A 13,464-nucleotide genomic window follows, 5' to 3' on the forward strand; every position below is an offset into this window, starting at 1 on the left:
GAGTTTGAATTATAGCTGAGTGCCTGGGAGGCACCAGAGACTGTGGAGCAGGGCAAACCGACCCACTACTGCCAAGCAACACTGTGAGGATGACCTGAAAAGAGTGGTCTGGGACACCATGTCCAGGGAGGAGAGACTGGAGTGTCACCATTTTTCTCCCCATCACCAAAAAAGGTGGGGCTTCAGGGAAAAAGACAGTAGGCCCAAAGTGGAGACAGATCTGGCTATACAAAACCGTGCACCTCAGTGCCTGGTAACTGCATATCTACTGGAGAAAGATTGACACTGGCCAGACCAGATGGCCCTTCCTCCAGACGAGCACAGCCACCAGTTTCAAGGCACCATCAGCTATCAGTCTGGTAACTTTGCATTTTCTAATTTGGTTCTTGGTCAATTCTTATACATTTATATATAATATAATGTATTTATATATAATATAATATATATATGTATTATGTATATATTTTTTTCTTTCTTTTCTTCTTATTTCTTCCCTTTTCTATTCTGGTTGTTGGTCTTTCTAAGCAGACATTATTAATCTATTCTATTTTAATCTATTTTACACCTCTTCTGTATTTCCTTCTTCTTTACTTTCCTCTCTCTCTCTCTCTCTCTCTCTCTGGATTAAGCCATATAGTTTCTTTCATTCACTGCCTGGTCAATTTCTTTTTTCTTTTCATTTTCCCGACCCCCATCATTTCTCTCTTTGTATTGGATAAGGATCCTCTCCCACCACCCCTCCTTTTTAAATTTCTTCCAGGGTTACTTCAATGAACAAATCAAAGCATACTTGATGGAACGGTCAAACCACCACTATGAGGAGGGAGTTAAAGCAACCAGAGTCACAACAACAGAGAGTATGGAACATACTCCACAACACATCCTGAGGGCTAGGCCCTAGACAGTGTATGACCCCTTTTTAATATAGTAGTGCTCTCAGGTGCAGGACGTATAACAAGCTTTTAAAAGGAGAGAAAATCAGTCAAAATGATGATACAGAAGAATTCTTCTCAAAAGGAATTCCAGGAAGAAATGACAGAGAATTTCTCAAAACAAACTGACACAATATGTCTGATCAAGAATTTAGAATAATAGTCGTAAGATTAATCACTAGGCTTGGGGCGCCTGGGTGGCTTAGTCGGTTAAGCGTCCGACTTTCTCTTGGATCATGATCTTGCGGTTCATGGGTTCGAGCCCCGCATCGGGCTCTGTGCTGACTGCCAGCTCAGAGCCTGGAGCCTGTTTCAGTCTGTGACTCCCTCTCTCTGACCCTCCCCTGCTCACGCTGTCTCTCTCTCTTAGAAATAAATAATAAAAAAAACATTAAAAAAAAAAAAAAGATTAATCACCGGGCTTGAAAAAAGCATAAAAGAAATAGAGAATAGGAATCTATTGCTGTAGAGGTCAAGGAACTAAGAAATAGTCATGACAAGTTAAGAAATGCTGTAAATGAGGTACAAAATAGGTGCAGTGACCAAGCAAGAGGAGAATAAGTGAAACAGAAGATAAAATTATGGAAAACAATGAAGCTGAGAAAAAAAAGATAAGGAAACACTAGACCACAAGGGGAGAACTAGAAAACTAAGTTATCAATGAAACATAAAAATAACCGTATCATAGAAATTCCACAAGAAGAAGAGAGAGAAAGGGATAGAAGGTTTACATAACAAATTATAACTTAGGAACTTCCCTAATTTGGGAAAGGAGACAAACATCCAAGTCCAGGTGGCACAGAGAACTCCCTTCAGAGTTAACAAGAATAGGTCTTCTCCATGACATATCATAGTGAAACTGGAAAAATACAAAGATAAAGAGAGAATTCTGAAAGAAGCTAGGAACAAACAGACCTTAATCTACAAGAGTAGACAGATAAGGGTAGCAGCAGACCTGTCCACTGAAACTTGGTAGACCAGAAGGGAGTGGTAGGAAATATTCAATGTGCTGAATAAGAAAAATATGCAGCCAATAGTCCTTTTCCCAACAAAGCTGCCATTAAGAATAAAAGGAGACATAAAGGCTTTCCCAGACAAAAACTGAAAGAGTTCATGGCCATTATACCATCTCGGCAAGAGATCCTAAGGGAGACTTTGAGTGGAACACTGCAAAGACTACAAAGGACCAAAGGACCACAAGTATGAAACCTATACATAACACATGATACTAAGTCCTTATTTTTCAATAATAACTCTGAATGTAAATGGACTAAATGCTCCAATCAAAACACATAGGGTTTCAGAATGGATAAAGAAACAAGATCCATTTATATGCTGTCTACAAGAGACTCATTTTAGACCTGAGAACACGTGCAGATTGAAAGTGAAGGGATAGAGAACCATCTATCATGCTACTAGAAGTCAAAGGAAAGCTGGAATAGCTTATATCAGACAAACCATATTTTAAACTAAAGAATGTAATAAAAGATGAAGAAAGCATTATATCATAATTATGGGATCTAACTCTATCAAGAAGAACTAACAATTGTAAATGTTTATGCCCCCAAATGAAACACCCAAATATATAAATCAATTAATCACAAAAATAAGCTATCTTCTTGATAAAAATATGGTAATTGCAGATGATTTTAATACTGCACCTACAGCAATGGACGGATCATGTAGGCAGAAAATCAATAAAAAAACAACCAATGGTCTTGAATGATACACTGGACGAGAGGGCTTGAAAGAGATATTCAGAAGTTTTCATCCAAAAGCAGCAGAATACACATTCTTTTTGAGTGCAGGTGGAACATTCTCCAAGATATATCACATACTGGGTCACAAAACAGCCCTCAATAAGTATAAAATAATTGAGGTCATGCCACGCATATTTTCATATCACAATACTATGAAACTTGAAATCAACCACAAGAAAAAATTTGGAAAGCTTCCAAATGCATTGAGCTTAAAGAACATCCTACTAAAGAATGAATGGTTCAACCAGGAAATTAAAGAAGAAATTAAAAAAAATATATATGGAAGCAAATGAAAATGAAAATATGATAGACCAAAGCCTTTGGGATGAAGCAAAGGCAGTCATAAGAGGAAAATACATTGCAATCCAGGCCTATCTCAAGAAAAAGAAAAATCCCATATACAAAACCAAACCTCACACTGAAAGAGAATAGAACCGGAGCCAGCAGAAGGGAAATAAAGATTAGAGCAGAAATTAACAATATAGAATTAAAAAAAAAAAACAACAGTAGAACACATCAGTGAATCTAAGATCTGGTTTTTTTGAAAGAATAAGCAAAATTGATAAACCCTTAGCCAGACTTCTCAAAAAGAAAAGAGAGAGGACCCAAACAGATAATATCATGAATGAAAGAAGACAAATCACATCCAACACCACAGAAATACAAACAATTATTAGAGAATACTATGAAAAAGGACAACTTTGAAGAAATGGACAAATTCTTAGATACCCACACACTACCAAACCTGAAACAGGAAGAAATAGAAAATTTAAATAGACTCTTGAGCAGCAAAGAAATTGAATCAATTATCAAAAATATTCACCAAAATAAGAGTCCTGGGCCAGATGGCTTCCCAGGGTAATTATACCAGACATTTAAAACAAAGTTTATACCTATCGTGCTCAAGCTGTTCCAAAAAATAGAAATAGAAGGAAGGCTTCTGGACTCATTCTATGAAGCCAGCATTTTGTTGATTCCCAGACAGACAGATTCCCCACTAAAAATTACAGGCCGATATCCCTGATGAACTTGGATGCAAACATTCTCAACAAGATACTAGCTAATTGATTTCAACAGTATATTAAAAGAATTATTCACCTTGATCAATGGGATTCATTCCTGGGCTGCAGGGCTGGTTCAGCTTTCAGAAATCAATCAATGTGATACACCACTTGAGTGTCTCCTGGTGCCCACTCTGCATTCCAGTGTTTAGTGACCAGCAATTTGGTTGAGTTGGTTTTTCAGGCAGCAACAATGGTAGCAGCAGCCCAAATGTCTCCATCTGATGTACTATCACATTAGTGTGACTTCCTCTTAATTCCACTTTTTTGATTCTAATAATTTTGTAAGTGCCAATGCCATGAAGTAAAGAGTTTCTCCCTGATATACTCAGAGAAACTTCTGTTTCTTCACTAAACCCTGACTGATACAGATGGGGACTGAGCAATATTTTAGGCTAAAGACATGATTAAGATTTATGGACTATATGATGGTTGCCTGTTAAGGTAGCTCCTCATCTGACATTATATTAAAAGAAATACAGCATACATTTCCACCCTGAAGATACATGCTGTTTCTCTGGTTGGACTCTAGATGATCTTCACGTGCATACTCTGGTTCAGGAAATACCCAGCCTGGGATCTCTTTGTGGTACAACTCTGAATGCTGATCCCACTGCTTTCCTATGACCCTTCTGTTTTGTTCTTTTTATTCTTACACCCCACCACAACATGTTTGCTCAGTAATTCTTTCCTCCCCAATTTGTTTCATTTATCTAATCTCTTGGAAAACTCAAAATTTTTCATCTACTCTTCCTAATTTGCTGCTTAAGGCACAGACTTTAGGCTCTGAGAACCTAAATAATAATTTATTTAGATAATTCAGATAGTTTAGATAATTCAGAATCCTACATTTGAATACTCAGGCTCTAGGGGGTAATGAATGATTCCTGACTCAAGTCCAAGGAAAATTGGATTGGCATCACAGACTTTCTGATTCATTTAAGATTGCATGAGGAAATATGAGAGTATAGCATTTTCCTACAGAAATAATCTGAATCTTTTGTAGGATGCTAAAGAGTGACTAATGAGAAAACAAGAGCAACATTATATAGAGTCAAACACTTTATTAGGACCACCAATGATATATTCATTGGTTATCACATTTCTATTACAGTTAAGAAAAAAACAAAACCAAACTTTTGGCTGCCTTACCAGTTACTAAATTAACAATTAAATTGGTGGTTTAGAAATATTTATTACCATTACTTGGGTTTTTACCATTCTTCTCTGTAGCAGGATTTTGCAGAATTTAGTCCCAACCTAGACAATCTTCTCTAATTGTCTACAATGAAGAAAGATGAGAATTAAAACTATCTATATTTATATGTCCAATCTGACCAAGCACTGATTTGGGGAGGCACACTTTATTTTACTTTGAGACTTTTTTTTAGCATTTTTTGGCAGATAGGCACATTGATGGAATAGACCCATCTGTTGTCCTAGCAATTAGTTGGCTTGCATCTAGATGAATCAGGCATGTATCCAATGTAAGAGGAGTCTTCTGTGGTAGGCCTTGATTATGAAAATAAGATTTGGCTTCCTAGAGAAATGCCAAGTGGATCTAGGCCAGAAGCCTGTGCATTCATTCATGGCAATTTGGGACTTTGCTAAGACTCACAACATTTATTCAAAATATTAATTGAAAAAAGTTCATTTGCAGAATAAAATTGGCTTCAGATCACTTTGGGTAATTTCATGGCGTTTTGAAACACCAAACTCACAATCGATAAAGTGGGCAAAATTTATTGTTAGATTTACTTAAGAGTTCTACTAAAGCTAAATGTATTTTAGCAAAGTATTTTCATACACTTCATCTTATAAGAAATTTGTTTGTTGAAACAAGTCAGAATTGAGAACCAGTGCAATTCAAGTGGTCATCATCTATTTACTGTCGTATGCAAAGTAGTAGGAAAGAAAACACTCTTCCACAAAATATCTCTTCTGTTAACTAATTAGGACTTTGATGGATTTTTGTTTCTCATGCTTAAGATATAAGCACAAAAGCCACTGTTCCTTCTTCAAAAGATTTGGTATGTTTAAATAAATTCACCCATTTATTCATATACATATGAATATATATTGAGAATGAACTTTGTGCAAGCATCTTAGGTCCAGATGATAAAGAAGAAAACATTAAATTCTAATGAATAAACAAACACTGCACTAATTGAGTTCAGATTATAGTATAGATAAAGAGGTAGTAAATTAATGAATTAAAAATGGTTTATTATATATTAATGCTCTGGAAAAAATAAAACAATAAAAAAATAGGAGTGTTAGAGTGTATGTTGCAATTTTAAATAGAGTTGACAAAGAGGTAACTAAGAAGGTGATATTTAAGTGAGTACTAGATTGACATGAGGCAAACCCTGCTGATTTAGGAAACAGAGAGAACCAGGCAGAAAAGTTAGCAAATGAGCATGTCCCAATGCAGCAGTGTGCCTCGTGATAGTAGAATAGGCCAGGACAGTGTCTGGTTGCAGCAGTGACTCGGGAGGGAGCAATTGGATACAAGAAAAGAGGTAATAGACTTCTATAATTATCTCTGTTTTTACACAGAGTGGGATAGGGATCATTGGAAAGTTTTGAGAGGAAAAAAAGATGTAATCTGGATTTTAAAAGTATAACTATGGTTGATCTAGAGAGATTTAAGTACAGAGGCATGGTAGTGGAGGCAGGAAGCCAATTAGTAAGCAGTAGCGATCCACTTGACAGATGATGATGACTTTGCCCAGAATAGTAGCTGCGGAAGTGGTGATAAATATTTAGAGTCCAGAAAGGTGCCAAAGAAAAAGAGGACTCAATAATGATTTTGAAGTGTTTGGCCTCAGCTACTAAAAGGATATAGATTAACATATCTGAGTGGAATATTTACTTAAAATTAATTTCCATGTGGGCTTCTTAACTATTCTGATAACAGAAGTAAAGAGGATTTGTATATTTGTCCCACCTCCAAACACAAAACCTTCAACTATATGCATTCCACTTTTGTAAAGCAATTCCATGGATATATCCTATATTAGAAAATACTGCATTCAGTCCTGTTAACAAGCATCTTGCTATTCAAACTGTACTGCTCTTGCTCTAGCTCATTTATTCAAATATCTCATTGCACACATTTTCCTGCCTCATTAATATTCTATAATAAAGCATGCACAACTATTTTTATTTCTCTTGTTGCTCAACTGAAGCTACTTGATTTATCATTTTAACTACTTTTTTACAAATGGCCTTAATATCAATACTACCTCAATATATCAATATATTTTAACTCAAATATCAACTTTCTCACTTCTACATCTAATCAATTGCAGGTTTCTTGAAGAAAAAATATAATCAAATTGAGTAGACTTATTTAAAAATCATATGAAATGAAGCCAATACCACTATTTAATACTTCCATGATCTAACTTAATTCTGTATACCTGAAGACACTGACAAAGAAGAAAAGCAGAATTTATTTAGAGTAAAGTTGCGACCTAGGCTATATAGTCAAATCAAATGTTCTTATGAAAGAAAAATCTGCTTATTATCATCATATTGGGGCTCCTGGGTGGCTCAGTAGGTTAAGTGTCCGACTTCAGCTCAGGTCATGATCTCACGGTTTGTGGATTCAAGCCCTGCATCAGGTTCTGTGCTGGAAGCTCAGAGCCTGGAGCCTGTTTCAGATTCTGTGTCTCCCTCTCTCTCTGCTCCCCCCACACACATGCTCTGTCTCTCTCTGTCTCAAAAATAAATAAAAACTATAAAAATATTTATCATCATATGAAATGCATAAGCCTAGTTTTCCCTTTAAAATATATTAGCATACTTCTACATTTAAAAATATTCGAATGACAGATTCACAAAAATTAAGAAATTATGAAAGAGATTAAAATCAAAACAGGTGTTCTGAAAATGCCATCTGCAGAGGTTTCACTAGTTGACAGAAAAATGAGAAATATTCACAAAATGTCTAGGATCTAATAATAAAGTTTGTCCTCTTCTAATTTAAAGAGAAAAGTAACAAGAACATATGTCTATGCACACAAACAACTCTTGGATGCATATGTAAATAACAGTATGGAACTAACAATAGACATATAAGAAAATAAAGCACTATTATTATTATTAAGTAAAAATATATTCAATCATTAAAACTTTTTAGAAAATCTACTCCTAAATATAACAACCAATAATACATTCTTTCAGTGTTTGTTTCCAGAATAAAATAATCTAAATTTTTGGTGTAATCAAAATGATGTAGATATGAAAAGAATACCACCCACATATATAATGGAGTATTTTTTAGCCATAAAAAAGAACAAAATATTGCCATTTGCAATGATATGGTAAGCAAAATAAGTCAGTCAGAGAAAGATGAATACAGTATGATTTTACTATTATGTGGTATTTAAGAACCAAAACAATGAGCAAAGGGGAGAAAAGAGTGAGCAAATGAGAGAGAGAGAGAACAAGAAATAGATTCTTAACTATAGAGGCATCGTTAAAGAAATATCAATTAGATATCCTGCAACATAGTGATACAGTTTATCTGCACGGCAACTTGTACAACTTTACAAGGACCAGAAGATTGTCACTGCCTCTGACAGGAATACAACTGCCTCCATCAAACATTTGTCTAGACATGAAGTGCCATCACATTGGTCATCACAATCACTGAAGTCCTCCAAACTCATTTATCAACATCTTGGCATCGAGCCTTTTTAAAGCATTTTACCTTACAATTTCCTTTCTGTTTCCTTACAATTCCCTTTCTGTTTCATGGAAGTACATGTCAATGACAGAACCTAATTCCTATCTTAAGCCCACATTGCTAATTAACCTAGGATATGTAGTATTTAGATTCATTCATAGCAGTTCAGGAAAGTGCTTGGAACTGGGTAAGAATGGATGCTAAGTGACAATATACCATAAACTGACAGTATGTAAAATATGTTGGCTTTTAATCCTAAAGCCATATAATCCACTAAATACTTTTAGTGAATTATGTTTGCATTTTGGAATTATCATGGTTTATTGTATGGAGAATGATTTCAACAGATGCAGAATGGATTCTGGAAAGAAGTTTGGAAGGTATTACACTGTTGACCAAGCCAAGATATGATAGCAAACTGTGCTTATGGTATCACCAAAAATAAAAGAAAGCACATATTATTAAAACACTAAGGGAATAAAATTGGTAAGACTTGTACTCTCATTAGTTTCTTCTTCTCTGAAGTAGATCCATGGACAAAGATTTACATGGAAGAACTTTTTTTGATGTGCTTCAAAGAAGCTCTGGTCAGTGAGATAGGGAGTAAGATGAGAAGGGGATGGAAGCCAGTTTCAATGTGTTATTAAAAAAATACTCCTCTATGGACATCTGGAGCCCATTGTTGCTAGTTCTCTAAGAGACAATGTTGAGAATTCCTCATCATCGCCCTATGCAAGGGCAAAAGTTGCTGAAGAATTAATATTCCAAATATCATGCATATTATATAAAGGATGCTTCTAAATTATTCACTTGCCAGACCTTCTAGACTGCTCCACATGTGATCTGATTGTGCGAGAAAAATACCTTGGATGAAGAGTCACAAGGACTTGACATAGGTAGCCAAGAGAATAAATAAGAATGGTGAGAGCTATGGGGATATGGATAAGGAAATAACAGCATCTACTACAAGAATAGATTGGGCATGAATGTTGGAGGAGAGGATGATAGCAAACATGACTTCAAGATTGATATTTTGAACAGCTGAATAGATATAGGTGACTTTTATTAGCAAAAACAATAAAAAACTATGTATTAAGAGAGATTAGGAGCATAATATTAGAAATAGTGGGTTTCAGATCCCATTGATAGATCTGTAAATATATATGTCAAGTATGCACTGAATATCTAAATTATGATCTCAGAGAAGAGAGATATATATAAGCTGGAAATTTACATTTTGTAGATATTAAAACCATAAGTATGCTCAGGGGTCATTATGGCCAATGTCACTGTCTTCCTCAGCTTTTCAAAGCCAGGCCTTCATACTCATTCTCCAGTTGTTACTGTTTTTCACAGCTAAGAGCTAACAAAGGTGCCTTCTCCAAAGAATTTTCCTCAGCTAGAACAGTCTGTTCACCAGAGAATTAATGCAGTGCCACAAGGATATCTAAATGGCTGCAATGTTCAGTTTGTCTAGCCATAGCTAGACTTTACTTGAAACAAAATTCTTGCTATTTTTCTTCTTCTTTACTTTTCTACATTTTTTTCCAATCATGTACATGATTACTTTGTGAACAATTTCTCAATAAATTATGTGCACTTTAATCTTTGTCTCATATGAGTAAAATGCACAAGCAGGTGGCACAGAACCCCATGTCACCTACCATTATTGCACTCATACTTCAAACTAAGAACACACCTCTGGTCACATGCAGGGTTTATTTTCAATTGCTGACAGACAAGGAAATACCACAGGCTTAGTTTATTCATGTGTTACCTGTGGATGTAGGAGAGGTGAGGATGGCCTGTTGTTAAAACATAGCCACACACAGGGAATGACATGGAAGATAGTTTTGAAAGGTACTCCTCTGTGTTATCAGAAGCATTGTATAATTCTTATCCCTCTATACGCTGACTTAGACTTCATTATTTTTTGCTACTCTCTTCAATTAATGAAGAAGACTAATTTTCAGATACTTTATGGTTTTATCCAGATCACCAGTTCAAGGGGCTCCTGGGTGGCTCAGTCGGTTAAGTGTCCGACTTTGGCTAAGGTCATGATCACACGGTTCACGGGTTCGGAACCCGCATCGGGCCCTGTGCTAAAAGCTAGCTCAGAGCCTGGAGCCTGTTATGGATTCTGTGTCTCCCTCTCTCTCTGACACTCCCCTGCTCACGCTGTTTCTCTCTCTCAGAAATAAACAAAACATTAAAAAAAATCACCAATTCAGAATGTCTATTTATATGCACTTTCCATTTTATATTGAACTTTAATATTTATATTGAATTTTTACCTTTACTTATTGATTTATAGCATTATTCTATATTTTGGATACAGTTTCTACATCAGTTATATTTGTTAAAAATACTACCTACCACTTTGTAACTTTCATGTTCACTTTCATAATGATATCTTGTGACAGAGTTCTTTGTTTTCATATTATAAAACCTATTCTGTTATGTTTATTACATTTATATTCTATTGAGGGATTTTTATTCCATTTCACAAAACATGAATAATTCTATAATATATACTGGGAACCATATAATTTTGCATTTTGAATTTAGCTCTATAATCTACATGAAACAGATTTTTGATTTATAGTATGATGATAGAAGTCAAATAAGTATTTTTATTTGTCTATCAATTTTTCTATTATAATTTGCTGAAAAGATCATCCTTTCCATCTGAACTCTAGTCTAATTTGTAATTGTTCTTAATTTACAACTGTATATATGCATGTTTATATAAATATATATAAAATGCTTGTGTGTATATGTATATAAACACACAAATAAATGTTTGTGTGCATATATGTGTGTGCATGTGTGTGTATAACAACTAACACATTATTTAAAAGTCATCTGTGAAGAAATTATTCTACTATATTGATATTACAATTAATAAGTTAATTTCCAAACCTAGTTGGAGTTTAAAATTCTAATGTCCCCAATTGCTTTTCTTTTCTAATAGGTATGAATGTTAAACTAAAGCACATGCTTACTTGAGTAGAGAGTTGAATAAATTATTTTTGTTGACTGTGCAGCCCACAGGAACAAATCTCAGAGGTTTTATTGGATTTGTGGCACTTATCTTAGATTTTCCTATTTATTGGTAGATCTATTTGTTCACTCTGGGAGACTGTTAACTAAATTACAAAAGCATCTCATAATTCGTGGGAGTTTATAATAAAGTATTTGTTTAAAAAAGAGTTAGAATAGTAAATACTTCCCAATTTAACTTTTAATAACTTTTAAAACCCTAATAAGGGGCGCCGGAGGGCTCAGTCGGTTAAGCGTCCTACTTCCGTTCAGGTCATGATCACACGGTTCGTGGGATTGAGCCCCGCGTTGGGCTCTGTGCTGACAGCCAGCTCAGAGCCTGGAGCCTACTTCAGATTCTGTCTCTCCTTCTCTCTCTGACCCTCCCCTGCTCACACTGTCTCTCTCTCTCTCAGAAATAAATAAAAAACATTAAAAATTTTAAAAAAGAAAACCCTAATAAAAGTACTGTACAATATTATTCTACAGTTTTATTCTTGTTTTCAAGTGAGATAAATTTTAACATTAAATAAATTATGATAATAGATAGAAAATAATAAACACACCACCGTTTTTCAAATAGAATAACATCAATGAAATTTTTGTTTTTGTCATGGGACAAAAAAAAAAAGTGGCTTAAGACACTGCATTTGCTTAGAGTTTACTGATAGCTAAAACAAATCTTGAATTTGGCATATACCATCTAGTCTTTAACTATTAGAAAGCCTTAAGATTGAACATCACATGAAATCATACCAAAATAACATTATATAAAACAAGGGGGTAAAAAGCTTCCTATAATACTAACATATTCTACCAAAATTCATGAGTGTATATGTATAAGGATGTGAGTGTGTGTGTGTCTGTATTTTCTTTTTTTTCCTCCCAGGAGAATGTAAGATTAAGAATTCAAAATCTCAAAACAGCAATCATAGCCTTGGGGAAATTTATTGCAGATAAAAAGAAAATGTTCATGATAATAGGAAGGCCTTTAGTTCAGATTAATTTAGATTCTTGTGCTACCTTGAATGGTTCCTAAACTTTAATAGAATTAAAGCATTTAGAGAATGCTTTAAAATTCCTAAATTTAAAGAGGATTGTTTAATTATTGAGTTGATGTCCTGTTTAATTTTATTTCCTGCAGAAAAATGTAATAGAACATTGCAATAGAAAGTGCAAATTACTTGTCCTCTTTAAAATTTGCTATATCTTTACCTATGCAGTACTACTTAATTGAATTAGACATTTAATTTTGACTTAATTTGAAATTCTAATATGAAACATGTTAGTTTATTTGTCTTAGTATATGTTTCTACAGGTCCAGTATGCTTTATAACAGAAAGATATCTAGTATAGCATAGGTTTACATTTATTGAATTAGATGCACAGTATATATTTAATATATTGAATTTGAGAATACCAATAGTTCTTTATGCAAGTGTTTATATTATTAAGGTTTAGAAAAATGGAATGTTCTGGGGCGCCTGGGTGGCTTAGTCGGTTAAGCGTCCAACTTTCGCTTAGGTCATGATCTCGCGGTTCGTGGGTTCGAGCCCCGCGTCGGGCTCTGTGCTGACTGCCAGCTCAGAGCCTGGAGCCTGTTTCATTCTGTGACTCCCTCTCTCTCTGACCCTCCCCTGCTCACGCTGTCTTTCTCTCTTTCCTAGAAATAAATAAAACATTAAAAAAAGTTAAAAAAAAAAAAAAAGAAAAATGGAATGTTCAACTTGTCAGGACAAGTAGAGTTGAGGCTTTACACTATAATGCACATTAGTTTATTCTTTCATTTGCTTACATTTTTATTTAATAAAAATTATGTTTTTAATATAAAATAATTTATTATAAGCTACACTGTACTATTTATAAATATGTTGATATTTATTGGTAATTTTTGGTGTTACAATTAACTACACAATCCTATAAATAGAAATACTATGACATTATGAACTGAAGTTCTCTCCCTACTCTATCTT

This window comes from Hyaena hyaena, unplaced genomic scaffold (genome assembly GCF_003009895.1).
Source record: "Hyaena hyaena isolate Hyena2069 unplaced genomic scaffold, ASM300989v1 scaffold_324, whole genome shotgun sequence".
NCBI lineage: Eukaryota > Metazoa > Chordata > Mammalia > Carnivora > Hyaenidae > Hyaena > Hyaena hyaena.